We start from the raw sequence: 19,622 nt of genomic DNA on the forward strand, positions 1-19,622 counted from the left end.
ATGTCCCTAAGTCCTAGTACTATGAGAAAAGTGGGGAGTTTTCTCTGTCCACTGCTCCACACCACACATGAATTGAAACCGCACTCTCAGGTGCCACCTTCACTCTTTTCCTAAACCAAAAGCCTCAGTTGCTTTTTCCCATGGGAGAGTTTCTCCAGCCCCTTAAACATTTTAGTTGCGCTCTCTCTCTCTCTCTCTCTCTCTCTCTCTCTCTCTCTCTCTCTAAGCTTGATTAGAAGTATAAGTGTATATAATGCTCAAGCCTCTCATGGAAATAAGGAGGAAAAGTACAATTTTGAAAGAATGGTGGTAATTCTCTCTTTTTTTTATGTAAACAGTTTTTATTAAGACACCATCTTTATGTTGTACATTATATAAAACTCCATTTACACTCTACCCCCCAAAAAAGTCGTCTCCTAAAAAGGTGGACCATGAAGAGCTATGGGGCATGTGAATAACGAGTTTCTGTGGCCACCAGGTTCATATCTGCTTTGATAATAAAGATTGTGCAAGGAGTTAACACGGCGGAGTATAAAAATCAAAATACACGTGGCAGAAAGCCCCAACTTAGACAGAATTCTGCTTCGGCCATTTTTTTCCGGCAGTGGGGATGAAGTTTTTTTTTGTGTGTGTGTGTTTTTACAGCACACATCTGCACAGCAGCACTCCTGAAACTTTGGCACATCAGTGCTAAAAAGAAGCATCACAGGCGTACATCTCCGAAGGTACCTGCTCCCGATATCGGTTACGCCAACAGAGCCAGCTAGGTTGCATGCGCACACAAGCAAACACCCCCCTCCTCGCTGCCAAATCTGCAGATCAGAATTTCCAGGGGTGGCGGTGGGACATAGGCTACAGGGGAGAGGAGGTGGCTTTTGCTTCAGAGTGAAAAAATGCAAGCGTGGGAAGGAAAATGCAATTGTGGTGCAGATGCACCTTTGTTAGTGTTCAACAAAGAAGCTGGGAAGCCAACAATGGCAACAGCTCCCTTTCCCCACTCAAGTCTTCACATCTGGGCAAGGAGAAGCAATGTTTCATTAACTCGCCGCCCCTCTCCATTCTCTGTGGCGAAGCAAATGGGACCGAGGTCCTCTACATGGGTGTTTCGTTCTCCCACCGTCTGGCACCTTGCTCGACCAGGATGCACCTCCTTTCCTGAAACTGGGAAACGAGGAATGCCCTGCTGTTTCGTTATGAGCGGAAGCCCAGGCTCACGACACACTGATCTTATGAAATCCTGGATTCTTTCAACGCCTGGTTTCATGAGCATTGCTTTCCTGTTCCCGGCACCAAGTTTATTAACTGAAAGGAAGAGGTTAGTTGGAATTGAGAGGTGTAGGTAGTGTTTTGAAGATTTCTGCCCTTGGAGCTGTCGTGGCTCAAAGGAAATCTGGGGGCGGGGGAACTTTACCAAACCACTCATGATTATGACAGTTATTTAGTGCAGGCCAGAGGGAGAGGTTGGCCTTTAGTGTTCAGGAGGCTCGCAGGGAGAAGTGTCTTAAGCGAATAAGGGCAGCCTATCTTAGCCTGCTGCCCTCCAGACAGTTTGGATGAAAAGTTCTGGGACCGTCACGCAAAACCTTTGGAGAAGGCTGGGGAAGACAGGCCTGAAACCCTGGGACCAGGGACCAGCAGTCGTGCTGAGCACTGATCACATTCTCATTCAATGGGCTTGTGGGGGGAGCCATTGCTGGTGGGCTGGACCCAGGAAACCTGCATGAGCAAACCCAGCAAACTGGTCCCAGAATGGGAACTTGAGAGCATCGGCTTCAAAAGGCCTAGATCCCACGTTGCACCCTAGGACCCGAGAAGAAGAAGAGAGGGCGTGTGGTTTGCCTTTTCTGAGGTAAGGAGAAGGCCCTCGCCCAGGTAGACTAGGCAGCTGGGGGCTTAGAAGCCCACTGGGAGATCAGAGCACTGCTTGGGGAAGGTCTTTAATACTGCACACTGCTGCTGAATTTGCCATGCATTTTGCATATAGGACAGAGATTCCCTCTCTACTTTTGGACGCACGTTTTCGCACCGGGGTTCCTTTTTGGCAGGGAAGCCTGATTTTTTTAAAAAAAGAAAAGGTAAAGGCACTTCAAAAATGAAGGACTTCCATGTGCGTCTAACTGCCACATTATTATCCTGGCCCGCTTGACGCTCGTACGGCATTCGCCCACTTGAGGCACCAGCTGCTCACTGTTCTAAGCAGAGGCAGGCCCAGGCGAACAGCAAACTGAACCAGGAGGATAAAAGGTGGAGATGATTTGGCTTTCATAACCAAGTCCGGGGGGTGGGAGGTGGTGAATGCCCTGAATGAAGGGTTGTAGCAGCACTGGCCAAAGTCCTCTACCCCATCTGCAAGGGGGCTGGATGATCCCAGCTCCTGGGGGCAGCAGAAGCACCAGGAATTAATACTTGGGGCAAAGCAGGGATGCCACAACTCCTCTTGTTGAAGGGTGCCATAGTTAATGTACAGCCTTCGGCAAACCTTCCTAACTCAGGTGTGGGAGGTGCATTGTGGGAAAATCCTCTTTCACTGGAAGATAACAGTAGTAAAGTTGAACTGGAAGCATCTGCTGTTGAAATTCTCCGCTAGGCCCTTCGAGATGGGCTGGAGGCAATCACCCCAGTTCAAAACAGTAATAGGGGGAAGAAACTAGAAGACTGAAGCTTTCTCGTGTGTTTTTCCATGGCCCTCCTTGTTCTCTGGCATTTTGCGATTGGATTTTGTAGCTAGGCACACACACACACTCACAGGGGGAGGTCAGTTAGGGGGAGCTAGTGTTGCTCTAGGGCTAATGTTTCAGGATATGCATTCTTCATCTCACACGGGACCAAAAATAAAATACAAAAATAAAACAGAACTTGTTAGACAAAAAAAAATTAAACCCCAAAATGCAAATCTATAAAACAAAACAACCCATTTGTTGCAAGTTAAAAGTTGCTTGTCAAAACACTGAGCTCCCGTCCTCATGGGAAGGAGTAGCAAAGGAAGGACGGGAGAGGTTTATTCTCGTTTTTCCACGTTGTTGCTGAAACTGCCAGTCTCAATAGTGAGAGAGAGTTCTTTGCGTTATTCCAGAAACCGTAAAAAATAAATTACTTTCTTCCTCTTTTCCTCCTCTCTGGCTTAGAACTCGTCGTGTCATACTAAGGCTTCCCCAAAGTCCATAGCCTGGCTGCCCACAAACAAGTCGTACTTGTCCACAATTTCTTCTTTGCTGAGTGTGCCATCCTTGTTCTGATCCGACTTGTAAACGAGGTGCCGTGCTTCTGCCTTGGCGTGATCGTAGTCCGAGGGGAGGATCCAGTCCTTGTCTCCTCCTTGTCCATCTTCCCGTCGCGGTTCTTGTCCCGGAACTCTACAAATTGCTCTCGCTCCATCTTCACCCACTCAGGCTCTTCGGCGTCGCCGTCGTGGCTGTACATGTCGCCTATGTATTCTTCCAAGTCAATGAAGCCATCCCCGTTCTTGTCAATGTCCTCCATAGTTTCCTGCACAACTATATCCTTCATGTATTCGTATTCTTCAGGATGCAGAAAAGCAGTGAACTCTTCCTTGGTAGCAATCAGGTTGCTGTCCTTGTCAACCATCTTGAACCTCCGCTCATCTCTCACCATCATCTGCTTGTAGTTAAAGCCATCGTCGGGGTCAGGGTCGTCTAAGATGTAGCCGTAAGTGGCATTTTTATACTCTTCCCAGGAAATGAGCCCGTCCTCACTTCCACTGGCGCTCTACATCCTCGTAAATCCAGCACTTTTGGGCAAATTTAATCTAGTCTTTTAGCTCTTCGGGAGTTACAAACCCGTCCTTGTCTTCATCTATTTTACTTACAATCTTTCCCAGCCTCTCCTTGCTCTCTTCTGGCGTCAGCTGGTCAAAGGTCTTGGCCTCATCTGCACCCAGGAAGGCGCCCTGGTCATAGTCAAAGTTCTGTGCATCATCATGGACCTTGTCGCTGAGCTGAGGTTCGTGGTGGATGCGATCCTTCTTCTAGGTGGGTTTGCTCAGAACACAGGCGGTCCACAGGGACAGCTACAAAATGACCTGCCGAACAGCCACAACCATGGTGATATCCTTCCCCCTCCTGCCGCCGTGGCCGCCGCCTCGGCTCCCTCTGCTTCTCCCCCTCACGACGACTGTAATTCTCTTTCATGATTCAACCACATTCACACATACAATAAATTTTGACAATTCCCAGATTACTCAATTAATGCTAATGACTTCTCCATTGCCTAATTGCTATGAATCTCTACCAATGCAAATGCATCTCACAGTATGTTCACCAATCTGTCTTTCACTTCTGAAAACACAGATTTTCTGCAAACATTCCTTCAGAGATATATGTACTGTCCTTCTAACAAGAAGGCAGTTTGTTTATACTTGGACGTTTTCCATTTTTATTCATTGCTTGCTCTTGACTACTTATTAATCTCTTCTGACCTTTGGATTTTCAGCAGCTTAACCCCCTTGCACTGATTTCTTGACTTTTTGAAAGCTAACCAAGAGCTAAGGCAAAACTCTTACTCAGCCACAATGCCTGTAGGTGAACTTTGGCCGCTCACTCTCTCTCTTATACAGCTATTGTGAGCATGAAAGGTGTGTGTGTGTTTACAAAGCACATCACCCTGGGAGGGTGGGATAGAAATGTAATTGGTAAAACAATAAATAATCATAATAATTAAAGGACAATACCTCCACTATGGTCTTATTTGTAGGTAGTGGATTCCAGTTTAAAATTATCACCACTGCATTCTGTGTCATGTGAAGCTTCTAAATACTTTTTCAAATGCAGGCCTAGATTGAACAAGCTGTAGCAGTCCAGCATCAAAAAGGGCACACCTGGTGTACCATTTCATGATGATGATGATGAACAGACAAAGACAGAAGAATCCTGCTGGATCCCCTACAGACCAGGCAGATGCTTATGGGAAGTCCACAAGCAGGACCTGAATGCAACAGTAATCTCCCCCCAGCAGCTCACATTCAAACCATGCTGTCTTTGATCTTAGAGGTAGCGTATAGCCATACCCTCCATGAAAGCCATCTAAGCTGAGAGCCTTCAGTACATCTTATGAAAGCAAATCCCATGGTTTAACATGTGTTCTGTGTGAATGACTACTTCCTTTGCCCTTAATCTCCCACCATTCAGCTTCACCGGATGATTTTGGCCTCTAGTATTACAAGAGAGGGAGAAAAGTGCATCTCTGTCCACATTCTCTATACAATGCAAACCTTTTGTATTCATCTTATCAAATTCTTTTCCAATAATTTAAATAGCCCCAAATATTCTACTCACCGTTCTACTCACCACATCATTTTGGTTGCTCTTTTCTGCAGCGTTTCCAGTTTTCTAATACAGTACATAGTATCCCAAGTGTGACTTGTATAAAGGCATTATAATCTTCTCAAATTATTATTTTTATCATTTTCCTAATATTTGACATGGAATTATCCTTTTCACACTACACTGGGATCTACATTTTCACTGACCTATCCACTACAACCTGAAGATTTCTCGAGAGGATGTTCCACAGGCTTGGGTCCACAACACTGAACAAACAGATTTCAATAGTTAAAAGCCACACATATAAACCATGGGTGAACCCCAACAGACTCAAGCTCAATGACTGGACAAGGATATAAGGGGTCCCAGGCCCATGTTGTTAGGCACCTTGTAAATTAATGCAGGAACTTAAGACCTGGCCCAGCAACACATGGACACCCAAGCTTTCAAACACCAGCATCATGTGTTCAAATAAGGAACTAACTTAGATCAAGAACTAATGAAACATGACCAATATTTCCAATTAGCAAATATTAGTACATTTCTAAACTTCATGCATGAAAGACTGTTACAGAATTGCCTTCCATTTGACGTGTGCCAAATTTCTATGAAGGCGTTTTTAGTTTGTGATGTTTATTAGCTGAGTGATAATCTGGTTGAATTGCTTTTTTCCAGCTCTGTTAAAAAATTGCTTATGTGGACTGTTGCTGAGTTGTAAAATTTTGTAATATTCTTTGTACCTTTAAATGTTTTTGATTGTAAGCTGCTTTGGAGGGGCATTTAGACAAGCAGCCTAAAAATGTTTTAAATAGAACAAACAAATGCGTAAATAGTTAACACATGTAACTTAATTTGCAATAACTTCCCAATCCTATTATGATTTTTTCATAGAAAATAAATTAGTTGCTTTTTTGTAGGTCTGATTGAGTTATTTCCTATAGCAACAGGTAAAATGTCAAGTATAATGAAAGGAAGGGTGAGCTACACTGAAAGACTTAAATTTCAACCTCTAGGAGAAGTGTGAGAAATTGCAGAATTTATATGTCATAATTAATTAGGAGATTCAAATAATAATTTGCATGCTTTTTATGAGTTGGAATGCTACTGAGGCAATTTGTTATTAGGAGTATGTGATTGTGCTCAGGGAATGCTGAAGCCAGAAAATGTTGAAAAGATCATTAGCAGGATTTGAAACATTGGCAAGTGATGGTGGGGGTAGGGTGGAATAGGAAAATACATAATTAGAGCTCTATTGAATCTATCATTGTAGCTGGACCACTCACTTTATTGTACATTGGTCAGAACAGTTTTTTCACTGTTTTTTCACTGATACAAAAATAGTTTCATTTCTTTCATAGTGGACATAATTTAAATGGCTGTTGAAACTGATCTTGAAGGAACAAGGAAAGAATCTCAGACTTACCTGTCTAGATGCTCCAGCTACAAATCTGGGTTGTCACCCTTTTCTTCCATGCCAAGAAGCTCACTGGATAAAAGAAGAGCATAAAGTACAATGATTAACCATTAACCAACGAACCACAACAGAGAACACTGCTAGTATTCAAAGGGTCTCTTAAAAAAAAGGGGGGGGAGCTTTCTAGTGAAGCATCTCTGTCACTCAGAGATCTGATAGACTATACTTCGCAGAATACAGGACCACACAGATGTTGCCTCTAATGTAAAATTGTGATTAAAATGAACAAGGCACTTACTGTTCGAAGAAATCCTTTGAGGAACCTGTATCTTTGGCTTTTTGAACTTTCAAGGGCCAAAAACTAAATGGTAGGAAGAGCCACAAAACTTCCTCCCCCATGAAAAATAGGCCTTCTTCACTCTTGCCAAGAATATATTATGAAAGAGCTTCAGCACTTTGGGCTTCCGTTAACCTTCTGGATACAATTTAAGGTTTCTAATTTTGCCACAGATGTCCTTTAGTGACTGAGGCTGTTAAGCCTTGAGACTACATCAATCTCTACGTCCCACTTTAATTTCTAAAATCAGATATGAACGGCTGCTTCATGAAAGCTGATTTTCCTACATAGAAATCAATTCTGTGGATGAAGTGTGTGTTTACAGTGTAACCTAATACAACACAAATGGGCATTGTACATGTAAACAAAACAAAATTTAACATGTTGCATTTCTCACAGGGTATGTTGTATAAAAAACTTCCCCATGTGGCTCTCTTCCATATAAGAATTTGCCCTGTATGAAAGTGTTCTGAGCAACATCTTAAGTTTGCCTTGATGACCAAATATGTGCAAACAAACAAGGCATTACAGGCAAGCATTTTCAAGGGTCTCTCTGCAGCTCTGGAACTGTCAATTTGCTATAGCAGGGCTATAATATTGGATGTAGCTCATTATCACTCATTTGTTCTATTCATATCCTGCCGCCTTCTAGATTACCTGACGCATCTAGCTAAAATCTGTATTTTTAGGTTGTATGCTTAAGCAGGCTTATCAAAACACACGTCTGTCCCCCTTTCTATGGGTGTGACTTCTCTATGATAGGCTGTTACGACGGTCCTGCTCAGGTTGAGCAAGACAGAATTTTAGAATAGATTGCTAATCTCACCTGTGCTATTTTATTAATTTTATTACAGGTTTTAAAAAACAACACTTCGTTTAAAAAAATGCTATTTCATTTTACATAAGAAACTAAAAAAAAATTAAATACAAATGTTGAAAATCCAAACGTTGATAAGAAAAAAAAATTGAAGAAGCCAGATTTTTTTAAATTAACAGGATTAAAATTAGTAAAGTTACAAAAATCAGGAAGTTTTTTTCCTCCATTCCCCTCTTTCTCCCTCCTCACCAACTCTGCAACTCATCAGAGCAGAGAGCACTGGCCCTTATGAAACAGTCTTTGCTTGGACTACTCATAGAATCGTCGAGTTGGAAGGGAATCTGAGGGCCATCTAGTCCAACCCCCTGCAATGCAGGAATCTCAGCTAAGGAATCCAGGACAGATTGGCATCCAACCTCTGCTTAAATACCTCCAAGGAAGGAGAGTCCACAACCTCCCGGGGGAGACTGTTCCAATGTCAAACAGTTCTCACTATCAGAAAGTTTTTTCTGTATGTTCAGTTTGAATCTCCTTTCATGTAACGTGAAGCCAATGGTTCGAGTCCTATCCTCTAGAGCAGGAGAAAACAAGCTTGTTCCACTCAGAATGACTATTGACATTTCCTTGGATATTTCCAATTTGGAGGCAGAGAGCGCTTGTGGGAAAATACAAAGATCTTTGCCTGGCCACCAAACAGCAGTAAAATAGTTCCAGACAGACCTCTCCAAGGAGTACATTCTATAACTGGTGAGCCACTACAGAGATTACCATCTCCCTGGTCACCCCCCCCCCCCTTAGTAGGAGCACACACCAGAGATGGTGAACCACTGGTCCACAGGCCTGATCTAGCCCACCAAACATATCCTCACAGCCTGCCAGCCCAATTCAATTTATTTTCACTGGTTGCATCAGCTGTAGTACTGAAAAACAAAACAGAAAACCAGTGGCTCTTCTTTGCCAACCACTCCGGAAACAGGAGCTCAGGCTCAGATCAGCACCAGCATCATTTAGGAAAAACTGGAGTAGACCAGAGCATTTCTTGTTACTTGACCACTCAAAGAAGAAGAGGGAAAGGATTTTTGGCAAGGAGGGATGTCAGCAATGCCTGGTCCACCTGACAGCAATCTCATCTCTCCCAAAAATATATGGTAGTGGATAAATAGGCTCAGGATATGCACATGATCAGCGTGTGTTGATCACAACCTAGTCTCATTTGGAAAGTCTAACAATGGCTACTATGGGAGTTTATGGAGCAGGGTTTTTTGAGTATATGATCCTGAATCAGCAAAGACTGAGCTTAGTATATTCTGAAGGTGAATAGCATAGCTTTTCTTTAGGCACCTGACTGGCATCTTGTCACTCTTGTGTGTATTCATTTTGACCTCGCCCACTGTTGCCACACAGCACCCAATGGGTTTTTAACCAGGCAACATGACCTTTGGGCTGAAAAAGGTTAGCCACCCATAACATAGGGAGACAAGCTGCCTTTCAAGCATTCTGGTCCTAGACAGGAAAAGGCATTAAAATTTTCAACTGAGCCCAGAAATGGACCATAAACCAATACAACTGGTATAGTATTTGTGTAATATAAACGTGATAATTAAATAAGCTGCAAGGGATATAACATTTAAGTGTAGAATAATATCTGTATCTCTTGCAATGCCCAAGGAAAAAATATGTTTAGGAATTAAAGTGAAAGTAAAGCATTTACCACTCTTTGATTAAATTTTGATAGAACCTCTAGGAACCATAAAAATTTGCTTCGCAGGCCACATCTGGCCCCCAGTTGGGCATGCCTAGATTAGCACATACAACCAAAGATTGCTGTCTTGATCAGCCTAAATCGTAATGTGCCACAAGCAGAGAGCTGTGGGAGAACCAGGTGCATCAATGAGTGAGTCAAGTTTAATAAGATATGTGATTAGCAGTTCATTAACACAAAAATGAGGAGCAAGTCTCCTGAAGTAAACTAAGCCATTGCTGGGATAAAAGCACTTTTAAGGGAAAGTAGTCAAAAATATTTTTTTCAAGAACGGGGAGGGGGGGGAACCTATGATTGCATTTCTCCAGGGTTTATTGCTGATTAAACTGCCAAGTTTTGTTTTGAGTATAGGAAGAAAGTGAGCAAAAATATTTTGATTTCTGAGACAAATGATTACTTGGGGGACTATGAAACTTAAGCAAAAGTCCTTCTCAAGAAATGATTGATAAAGCCATCTGGAAAGTTTATTATAAACAACTTCAACAGAAAGCAGTTTCAGAAATCTAGGTAAACAAGTTTGTGATGTATTTAAATATTCTTGTACATAAATGTATATCAAATGACACACAAGCTTGATTTAGCTGCAAATATGCATGGAGCATGTTCATATAATACTGCTGATCAGGAGAACGGATAAAAGGAGGAAGGATTAAATGGAAAGTAAAGGTCTGCTAAAGGAGCACTACTCTTTATCTTAGCATATGAGATGCAACATCAAAGTGTACGATACCTTTATCACATGCAGTGTTCAAAAAGAAGAGACAAAATTCACCTTCCTCACACAGCTATAATTGCCAATTTTCTGACTCTGGCTATGCACTTAAAGCCCTGGTTGCTGGACAGAACTAGGAACCATGCATACTGCACATTTCTGAAACCAGCTTTTTCCACATTGCTGGACTAGGGCAGAGATCAACTTTGACAAGAGTAAAATATAGCTCCTTTTTGGTGAAGGAAGATACATCTAACTATAATTTAAATATTGTACGAGATTCATCTTAAACAGAACAGTTTTAAATCAGTGATTACATCAGTGCCCCATTTTAGAAATGCTTTGATCCATTGTTGAGAATTCTGAGCTGTGGCCTCATTTCTCAGTTTTCATTATGGCCTGTAACCAATTTCAACAGTGCTCATAACCAACTAGCAGATATCTTAAAACAATCATACAAGTGTCTGACAACATCCTAGAAGAAGGGCTTTGAGGGGGTTTGGGTAATCAAAGAGGAGCTGTATTAACAGGCTTGCCTTAATAAATATCAGAATATTATATGCCACCCCAATATCCACAAATTGTGCGAGATTCCAGGGGTTGCAGGCATGCTCATTATGGCCTGTGTTCCCTTTTGGGATAACGAGGCACAGTAGAGACTCTGGTGTCTTTATGATATATGGTTTATTTACACATATATACAAATTGAGCCTATGATGGAGGGGCTCACAGCATCAACAACCCAAGAGGGTCTGTCCTCCTCCATAAGCACACCATTAAAATCAAAGACTCTGTCTCTTCGATGCAGCTTCTCCCAGCCACGACATGTTATGGCCACCCCCATTCTCTGCTTGCCAAGCCACTTGCAAAATGACTTCCTGTTCACTTACGTCATCCACTCTAAAATCCTAAATCCTTTGGGTCTCTGCCCACCAACACACAGCTGCAGGAGGAGTCCCTCCCCTTCTTGTCTGACTGTGTTCGCTGTCTCTTGATAGTTTCCTTGATGGGCCATCACCCAATGGCTTACATTCACCTAGCCCTGCCAGGATAGCATAAGCTAAACCCAGGAATTTTCAGGTTTGGTGCAGTTTAATAAAACCTTGATTAATTATCAGAATTATGGGTGACTTTCACTCGCAAACCCCAGCACCCAAGACCTATAGCAATCATTTCATTTATGAATCAATTCCCATGAGGCATCTTGATGATTTTTTTTTACAGTGTAATAATATTTATGTTACATATATAATGGCAGTTAAAAACACTTGCATTTCAAAGCCATTTTGGAAAAAAAAACTATAAATATAAAAATAGTTTAAAACTAGAACACATACCGTATTTTTCGCCCCATAGGACACACTTTTTCCCCTCCAAAAATGAAGGGGAAATGTGTGTGCGTCCTATGGGGCGAATGCATGCAGGCTTTCGCTGAAGCCTGGAGAGCGAGAGGCATCGGTGCGCACCAACCCCTCTCGCTCTCCAGGCTTCAGGAAGCTATCCGCAAGCCTTGCAAGCCCGGCAGGAGTTGCCGCGGGCTCACAAGGCTTGCGGGCAGCAGCCTGCAGCCCCGGCGAGTGTCCACAAGCCTTGCGCGCCCGGCGGGAGGTACTGCCGAGCGCGCAAGGCTTGGGGCAGCAGCCTGCTGCCCGAAGCACGGAGAGCCCTCCGGAGGGCTCCCCGTGCTTGGGGCGAGCGTCCGCAAGCCTTGCGCGCCCGGTGGGAGGTCCTGCCGGGCGCGCGAGGCTTGGGGCGGCAGCCTGCCACCTGAAGCATGGGGAGCCCTCCGGAGGGCTCCCCGTGCTTCGGGTGGGTGTCCGCAAGCCTTGCGCGCCTGGCGGGAGGTCCCGCCGGGTGTGCGAGGCTTGGGGCGGCAGCCGCGGCTGGGGGGGGAGGGAGAATAATTTTTTTTTATTCATTTCCCCCCCAAAAAAACGCCAGCTCCCGGGACAGCTAGGAGGTGCAGCGCGTCTTCCCGCTGTCCCCGGACCTGGTCTGAAGGCGGGCGGCGGGGAGAAGAGCGCTTCTCCCCGCTGCAGGCCCTACAAGCGCCTGGGGGGGGGAATAAATTTTTTTTCCTTTATCTCCCCCCAAAAAAAACTTGGTGCGTCCTATGGGCCGGTGTGTCCTATGGGGCGAAAAATACGGTACTTAAAATAAGAGTTCATATCCAGGACTGATAACAGATGTGATATTGATCTGGAAGGCTAATTGAAACTGAACATCTTTAGAAAGCACTGAAAAACTAATGGAAGGCGGTTGTCTGGGCTGCAGAACGGAGGTCCAAAGCGGAGGTGTTACCACACTAATTCATACGTTAGCTGTTATGTACTGAAGTTCTCACCCTGGGCCGGCAGGGGGATACTGTAGATAGTCATGCAAATGAAGGATTGAAAGTGACATTCAGTGATTGGATAGTTTTAGAAAGTTGCTACAGTTACGTTCTACTGGACCTCTATATAAGCAGGCTGACTGAGCCCTTCAGTTCAGTTCAGTTCTGGCCTCTGAATAAACAAGAGTTGTTTGAAGAATCGCTGTGTCGTCTGATATGTTCACCCATAACTTAACACTAGCCACATTTATCCCTTTGTAATGTGTTGTCCCCTGGTACTGATAGCAAGAGGGCTTTTGTAAGTACTATGTGTGAGCCTCCTAGGTGCAACACAGGGCTACAGAAGTCCAAAGTTCCCCACTCCTCAGAGTCTTGACCTGGAACAGCCACAATGGATCAAACTTCTATCAAAAAGTTTACTTTGTCAGTGGCATGTAAAAATAATAGATATATAAAGGAGAATTCCTGGATGGGATGCCAAGATCCAAGTTTGGGGCAAGTACTCTTTGGTAAGGGAACCCCAGCAAAGATTTAAAAAACACAAAACATGCAGCAAAGCAAAGCATGGGAATATAGGTTGTTAGACCTTTAAAATATCCCATTTTAAGTTGCTTCCGATGCTACCCACTTCCCTTATCATAGAAAGAGACCACATGTTTGGCAAGGTAAAATTTGCTAACTTACAGACTCTCCAAAGCACAGATTCATGTGCTTTTCCATACAGCATTCAAAACAAGATACATATTAAAACTTGGCATAGTTACACTGGTGAAAGTTCTTAAATTATTTGTATAGGAGCTCAAGAGTGGCTTGCAAGAGCCATGTGGTCTGAGCTGCAGCAACCAGATCAGAGTTCCTCACATGTTGAGCTTCTCAGATAGAACAAGTGACACAAAATGGTGAGGCTCCATGGGGTATCTGGAGACACCATGACAGGTCACAACAGCTGCCTACCATGGAATAGCCAGTTCCTCCCAAGGAGAGCTAAGCCCAGCAGGACAGCTTGTTCTATAATTAGACTTAAGCATGCTGGTTATAGGAGGCTGGTTATCCCACAGAGGTTTTTGTTAACTTTCCTTTTCATGTCTTCATCTGAACATTAACATTCCATGCTATGTCTTTATCTTATGGATACTTGCTTGGAAAGAACTGCACTGTTTCAACCAGGACATTTCACAAAGGTTACCTAAAGAGTTTTGAGATGGTTGCATATGTTGGGTCATTATTTCCTCACTTATACTTGCATATAAATAAGACTTTAAGAGACTCCACAAGCCATTAGAACACAGAACATTCTGTGGCCTCATTACTCCCAGAAAAGCAGTGAAGAAGAACTGAAACTATGGGTGGGGGGAACATTTTTAACTGTAACATTCAAAAACACAAGCAAAATCCTCTTTCTAATAATGCAGTCATTTGCAATTCTGGTAAGGAAAGCCAGTTTTTCAATTCACCAGACTCTAGCAATCAGACACATCCATTTTAATGTTGCTCCTATTTGTATTATTGTGGTGGTGAGAAAAGAAGACAGATTTTCTTTTTTCTTCACTTTCTGGAGCTACATATGCAAATTCCTTTTGCTGTGCATGCCAACATTGGTATGAATATGTATGCCTGGTTCACATCAAGTGCAGGGAAGCACAATGTATTATGCTATTGTCTAGTCATCTGAGTTAGTGCAAGAATCTGCTTACAACACAATTCTCTTCTGCAAACCTGCATGATTAGGGTAGAACTGCCATACCGTCACAGTTTTTGTATAATAGCATATTGGTTACTATTCAGAACCCCCCCCCCCCCATTCCTACTTATTGGTATTCAATTGAGGGCTATAATCTGGTCTGAATCACTGCTATGATACAGAGATTCTACATGGAACGTGTTTCCCTCCCCCCTCTTTACAACACCTTGTTAATCGGACCACAACTAAGAACCACACAACAGAATTACAGGTCAAACCAATGGAATTTAGATTAGCTGCAACTAAGTCCTGCTCCATCACTTTCAATACACCATTCAGTTCAATCTTATGCATGTTTATTCAAAATTCCTATAGTGAGTTTGCAATTGTAGTCATGATGACAGGTTATTCTTTTCTTACTAATGAGTTATTCCTGCAAATAAATATTTTTAAAAATTAATAATGCAGAAATAAAAGTACATTGATAAAAATAAATTCCATATTCCTATAATTTTATAAGGTATTGGTAGTATCATATTACAAATGAAGCTATACTTTCAATGTAATGTGAGTCAGGTGACCACCTTTCTACTCTAAAACAGAAAAGCAATTCCAGAACTCTTTATAATTTATAAAAGGGGTGCCCTTTTTTACCTAATATAAAGTACTATTATATTTTTAATACACCTATAACAAACATTCTGAGTATTGATTCCTACGTAGCCAAAACAGCACTACAGACACACACGACAAGGAGGAATAAGCAAGATTGAAGGAACCCCAGAGTTTGAACAAGGTGCCAGTCAAACGCATTCCTCATCTCCCAGGCCAATGGCTAACTGAACAATCTGTGGTCTTTTAAACTGTGGGGGTGTTGTTTTTGTTCGTTACTATGTGTTTTTACAGACTACTTTGTGATCCTTGGATGAAGAGCAGTATAGAAATTTAATAAACTACAACAGCTAAAGAATGTATTTAGGGGGAAACTTCAAAAGAGTCCATGAGGACTGATCATGCTTAGTAAGCAAGCAATGCTCACTTATTACTGAGCAGAAAAATGAAAAACACTTATTTAATTTATATTTTTGCCAATTTACTTGGTGTTAGATACCATCAATATATCATTTTCATATAATTTTCTCTTAGACCATTGTAGGAATGAAAATCACGGGAGACGAGTAGTAGGTGTCATGTGAGAGGCGTCTGCCGGGGAAGCCCCGGGAACTCTCTTTTATTGAATATTACAAACATTGCCACAGGTGTGGTTGTGGCTGATTGGTTGATACAAACACAAAGAAACTCATTGCCTATTGGTTAATGCAAATGCAAGGCGGGAATTACATGTGAGGGGTGGGAATTACATGTGAACATTAATCACTGGTAGATTAAAGGCTGGGAAACGAGGTTGGGACTAGACAAGCATGAAACCTCCTAACTAAAGATTAATATGGCATGAAACAATTACTAATGATTGATCATAACATGAAAGAATACAATAATCAAGTTCTGTAGATGTGGTCAGCTATGCATGGAGTACAAGTCACCATGAACTTTAGGTGAACGGAGCGATGAGGGAATGTCTTGGTGTTTGGAGCAAGTTCGTACAGTGTGTGCAGAAACAGAGAGAAGATTATAAGCGAGACTTCCCAGAATGCAAGAGAAAAGAAGCAATACTTCCCATAGCAAGACTTCCCATAAGGCCACAGTTATGTGTAGAAAGAGATGCAATGCTTCCCTATAATGCAACAGTTATGTGCAGAGGGAAAACATATGTGCAGAAGGAAAACTTCCCTTTAGACCATAACATGCTGTAAAATTTATATCCATATTCCCCAATCGTTCCCATACTTTCATGTCTATATTGTGACCAATATCTATTGCCCAATGTATCATTGAGGATTTTACTTGCTCATCTTTTCTCTCCCATTCCAATATTTTATACATTTCAGACAGCACTTTTACATTGCATTCCAACAGGTCTCTCTCCAGCTGTGATATCTGTTGGGGAACAAATTGACCCATGTTTTCTAGACACAAGTCAGAGAGATTTTCTCCTTGCCCTGATCCTTTCCAAGGGAAAACCTGCTTTTTAGCAAGAGGTCAGAACAACTTGGATTTCAGGGGAAACCCGAATTGCCACTTGTTTGACTGAGTGCTAAAGAGCGGTTTTCCGTGGGGCAAAGCAGTGGGAGAACAGGGCCCAGGAATTACCATTCAGTTGGTAAAGGGCTTAAAATTAAAAAAGTTAATCAGATTCAAAGTTATAATTTTCATGCCACAACTAAAACAAAATTCTTACATAATTTTGGCCTCTTTTCTAAAAATAAAAGATAACAGTAAACATGGAAAATAAAATATAAGCATGGAAAAATAAAAACATGGAAATAGATAAATATTTCAGAATAAAGGGAAGGAAAAGTTATAAAGTCTCCAAGAAAACATTTAATTTGAGGAAATAAAAAAAGGCATTTTCAACATTAATTTTTATGGAGCCCTAAACTTATTATTTGGGGATTAAATTACTTTTCTGGCCAATTTTTCATCCAGGTTTACTTAAGATACACATACTGAGTGACCCGCTGGGAAGAGCTAATAATGGGCAGCTGTGTTAGAAAAATAGAACAAGGAGTCAGCATGACTGCCACTAGCTGAAAATCTTTAGCATGGACAAGCTATTGTTCAATGTGAAACGCACACAGTCACATGCAGAGCAAAATCAACCTGCTTTCAAACCTCCATTCTCTCTCCTTTCACCAGTGATTGCTGAAGACCCCAAACCAACCATTTAGCAGCTTTAGAGGTAATGCCATTTTCCTGCAAACTAGAGCTGTCCACGAAAGCATCTCTCCACTTAAGAATTGTATAGATAATGCAATAAAAAAAAATCACAGCAGGTTCTAAAAATAAATTAGCTAGCAATAAATCATTTGTTTGATAAAGTCAATGGAGGCATGGGCTGCAGCAATTCTTAATGCTTTTTGGATGCAGAACAGGGATTATTTTGTTTCTCCTGACACCAGCCTCTGATAGGCCATTGCAAGTCCCAGTTAACAGATGGTAGAAAGCCAACAGGATATCCAGGTGGTGGTTCTAATGTCAGGGATGAAGAATAATGTTTCAACGTGTTCAGCCCCCACTATCCAAACATGAGTGAACACTGAGAAAACAATTACTGACTTTCTCCCAAGATTATCTCCTGTGCGCCGGCTACACAGTACCTAACCAAAGGTATGAGCAACTGCCTTTTAATAAAAAATTTAATAAAAAATAATGAAACTATAGTATAAGCAGCTGTCATACTAATGCGCCATGAGTGAATCCATGTTCAGAACTACTGCTGACATGAATCTTCCTTGATTATCTTGTTCCTCTGCAGCAAAAGGAGCAGCTATAGAGCAAGCTGTGTTTGCAAAATGGGTTTTCACTGTAGACTATTATTTTATTTATTGAATTTGTTAGTTGCTTTATCTTGCCCACAGAGCCTAGGGCTTACCGATCAGAAGGTCGGCGGTTCGAATCCCCAAGACTAGGGGAGCTCCTGTTGCTCGGTCCCTGCTCCTGCCAACCGAGCAGTTCGAAAGCACGTCAAAGTGCAAGTAGATACAGTGGTGAATAAAAGTTAACCTGCAAAACCTGTGAAGAAAAGTTAACCTGCAAAATAAGACATTAACTGAGGGTGGGTAGGGTGGGAGAAGCTCTGGAGCCAAGTGAGGATTCCCAGGTAAGATCCTCCCTCTATTGTGTGGGCAGGTAATCCCTCCCCTACCTGGCCTGGTCTCCTTGGCATCGCTTCCCCCAGGTGGGATTGGACAACTGACTGAGGTAGGCGGAGACCTCCAGGTATCCCACCTGAGGGAAGGCAAAGCCAAGCCTATGCTGATGGAGCCGCTCCAGATCTAGGGGCTGCGCGTGTCCACGCAAAGGGCGCCCCCCGTTTTAAGCAGGGGGGGCGCCCTTTGTAAACATGTCACAGCAAGCTACTGCTGGTTCCTCCCCTCCTTCAGAGTAGACTGCAAGAGGCCCCCCACTACATGGAAAAGCTCTGCTGTGTGGCATAGTAAGAATGCATGAAGGCAGCAAAGTATGCCTTCTAAGTAGGCTCAATAATAAGCACTCACTAGTGTGTGTTTGCATTTGTCTAGAGCAGGCATAGGCAAACTCCAGCCCTCCAGATGTTAAGACTACAATTCCCATCACCCCTAGCTAATAGGACCAGTGGTCAGGGATAATGGAAATTGCAGTCCCAAGCATCTGGCGGGCCGCAGTTTGCCTATGCCTGGTCTAGAGCAGGAGTTGTCAACCTGGTCCCTACCGTCCACTAGTGGGCGTTTCAGGATTCTAGTGGGCGGTAGGGTGTTCTACGGCACAAGCTGAATCCTCCTTCCATCAAGCACTGGTTCGCGGTATGGAAATTTTACCATTAAGAAAGAAGCATTAGTGGGCAGTAGGTATAAAAAGGTTGACTACCCATGGTTAGAGTTTTTCTCCACTTGCATTCAAGCCATCTCCCGCCATTGAGATGAATGGAAGAGTTTACATGCCAAGGATCTCAGTGCACATACACACATCTAGGCCATTTGGTAATAGCAACCAAGATTCACAGCTACTGAATTCTAAATCCTTGTCTTGTTCTACAAAGTTGAGAAACTATCACTTCTGGCGACTTTTCTTTAGGTATAAAAATTTGCGATGCATCTGTTAATGTCCAAAATTTCAATCCTTTCACCACTTGGTTTTATTTTCAAGAAAGGTAATTAAAAATACATTCGATCATCTATCAGCCCTGTCTGTTGTAAAATAATCAGTTGCTAGCCTGGCAATAAGGGTTGTGCAGAAATGGAAACAAGCTTCACAATGATGGAAGCTGATGCTTTGCGAAGTCACTGAATGAGAACTGATTATTGATTTGCTATCCTCCTAACAACATCAGTGTCAAGTGATAATGTACTGTACCACTTGCTTCAGAGTAAATAGCAATTTTTATATTAGACCCTTTCTTGCAAATTGGCTGCTCGCAGGGAAAGCAAAATATACAGCCATCTGAGTATCTTGAAGCAGTACACAAACTGCATTGAGAGAATGCCAGCAAAGCACAGAAACATTGTTGCTGGTGTTTAAAATTTGAGCTTTTCCCATAAACTCCAAATCAAAAGCTTGAGAATTATAATCCTCCAGTTGCACAGCATAGACAATGCCCTCTTGTTTTCCAATTTGTGTCTGCATGCTATTGTTTTGCGGGAGATTATCCAGTTTGTTATAAACAAACTCAGAATGGCTGCTATTATTAT

At 42.5% G+C, this 19,622-nt stretch overlaps 1 long non-coding RNA gene and 1 pseudogene across 8 annotated transcripts in view; both read right to left on the bottom strand.

Moving 5' to 3' along the window:
* LOC310851120 overlaps window positions 1-19,622 on the bottom strand; it is a 53,367-nt gene that overhangs the window by 18,469 nt on the left and 15,276 nt on the right. For all 7 annotated transcript variants that reach the window (XR_014567578.1, XR_014567579.1, XR_014567580.1 and 4 more), the window contains one exon: window positions 6,703-6,765. This is a non-coding gene — a long non-coding RNA (uncharacterized lncRNA). The remainder of the gene's footprint in view (window positions 1-6,702; window positions 6,766-19,622) is intronic.
* LOC310846535 (calumenin pseudogene) lies at window positions 321-4,085 on the bottom strand (annotated as a pseudogene). The gene has a single exon. The product of its transcript is annotated as a calumenin pseudogene (transcript).

The sequence above is a fragment of the Podarcis gaigeae genome (genome assembly GCF_964106915.1).
Source record: "Podarcis gaigeae genome assembly, chromosome: 1".
Classification (NCBI taxonomy): domain Eukaryota; kingdom Metazoa; phylum Chordata; class Lepidosauria; order Squamata; family Lacertidae; genus Podarcis; species Podarcis gaigeae.